The sequence below is a fragment of the Petaurus breviceps genome, unplaced genomic scaffold (genome assembly GCF_028583685.1).
Source record: "Petaurus breviceps papuanus isolate PSGF00001 unplaced genomic scaffold, PetGlider_PUasm1.0 90895, whole genome shotgun sequence".
Taxonomy (NCBI): Eukaryota; Metazoa; Chordata; class Mammalia; order Diprotodontia; family Petauridae; genus Petaurus; species Petaurus breviceps.
In genome coordinates, this window is record NW_027187372.1 from 11,422,175 (window position 1) to 11,424,315 (window position 2,141).

General features: G+C 43.2%; 1 pseudogene; it reads left to right on the plus strand.

Moving 5' to 3' along the window:
• Positions 1-239: 239 nt before the first annotated feature.
• On the plus strand, positions 240-1,269 carry LOC138150878 (receptor expression-enhancing protein 6 pseudogene; annotated as a pseudogene).
• Positions 1,270-2,141: the final 872 nt, after the last annotated feature.

Below are 2,141 nucleotides of genomic sequence, written 5' to 3' on the forward strand. Positions count from 1 at the left end.
GGCCCAGTTTTTCAGAATATATCATTTGGGGATTTATCTTAATATATATTAATTTGGGGGATATTACATTTCAAAAATATTGCTTGATTTCTCAGGGACAGTAAATAATCCTGGGCAAATCATACTGACTTACTTCAATATATAAAGGATTTTTTTCTTGCTTTGCTATTTCAATGCTTGTTGTGTGACATTAAAATTCTGAAAATTAATGCTATATATTTTCTTTTAAGATTGGGGTTTCTTCAGCAGTTGCAGGACCACGAGGTGGGAGGGAAGGAAGGGGAGGGACCGAGGGACCGGAGGACTGGAGGTCCTGGGAGCCTGGAGAGGAAGACACCACCAGCACCGCTGCAGAGCCCCGGGGGAGCCCTGGAGGTCGCCCCTCGGACCCGGGTCCAATCATCCTCTGTCCCCTCTCCTCCCCCCTCAGTCCCGAGAGCCATGGGTAGCTTGAGGCAGCGCTTCCAGAGGTTTCTGGAGCAGAAAAACATTGTCACCGATGTCCTGGGGAAACTGGAGGAGGTCTCCGGTATCAAAAAGTACTACCTGGCTACAGGTTCCATTGCTTTCGTGGCCCTCTATCTCATCTTTGGCTATGGTGCCTCCCTGCTCTGCAATCTCATCGGATTCATCTACCCAGCATATGCCTCCATCAAGGCCATTGAAAGCCCCAACAAAGATGATGATACCATGTGGTTAACCTACTGGGTGGTATATGGCATATTTGGCCTGGCTGAGTTTTTCTCTGACATCTTCCTTTTCTGGTTCCTCTTCTACTATGCAGGAAAGTGTGCCTTCTTGCTATGGTGCATGCTTCCAGTGGCCTGCAATGGCTCCCAGATCCTGTACCATCACCTGATCCGCCCCATCTTCCTGAGGCACCAGGCTTCCATGGACAGCCTGGTGATGGAGCTGAGTGGACGAGCCCTAGACACAGCAGCCCATCTGACCCGGGAAGCAACCAAGGCAGGCATGATTCACCCCCAGAAGAATAAGTGAAGAGATCACTCCTGAGCCAGAAGCTTCAAATGACTGGACACCCTCCTCCCAGCCCCTTCAGCATCATGGGACCCTGGCCCCCCATCCAGGCTCCTCTTTAAGCAGCCAATGCCTCCCAGCTGTACAGCTCCACCCAACCTCCATCCTCTTGGGTCTTAGGGCATTAAAGAAGTCTCCCTAGTCTGGGAGGTGGGATGGGCATGGGGGGACCTCTGCCCATTTAGGATCCACCAGCATCTGCTAAGGGGCCCTGCTAGCCCTCGGACTGTTCTAAGTTCCATGTATTAAAAATAAAATAGTCCTACACAGGCCAAAAAAAAAAAGATTGGGGTTTCTTTGTAAACAATCTAAGGATTATAGGGATTAATACTTTACCCCCTTACCAATGGTTCTCAGCAATATTTTTGCATTGTTTCCTGCAGTGTCATTTCCAGGATTTTAAATTCATTGGGTGTTATTACCCCTCACCCTTCTCCCACCATACAGAATACATGAGATCTTTAAGTTATCTCTGTGTATCCTTTCTTCAAATTCAGTCATTTTGGTTTATGTGAAAATTTACATGTTCTTCCAAAGTTCTTGTCTTTTCCTTCTGTTTTGTGAAATTTTCTTTTACTTTTGATTTTGACATTAAATATGTAGGGTATTTTTTGTTTGTTTGTTTGTTTTTTTAATCACCACTATTACTTTGGAGATATTTGAGGTGTTCTAAGTTTTCTGTTATTTTGTTCTTATTGTTGTCTTCATGTGTACTGATTAGCATTCTATTTTTTTAATACTTTCAATTCCCTTTTGAATCATTCCAAAGTTGTGTTTTTCTTTTAACCCTTGTTCCATTATTTCTGAGGATCCAAGTGAATATATAATCTTGCTTTCTTTCTCATGTAGGAGAAAACGTTTCATTTTGTTGTTGTTTTAAAATAATAATTGTATATGAATTGTGATTGTTTTACCCTTTTTTAATTAATTATGTTTTTAGTTTTCAACATTCACTTCCACAAGATTTACTTCTCACCTCTCCCCTCCACTCCAAGACAGCATGCATTCTGATTACCTCTTCCTCCAATCTGCCCTCCCTTCTATCACACTTCTCCCCATTCCCTTTCTTTCTATTTTTATAGATAGATTTTTATACCCCTTTG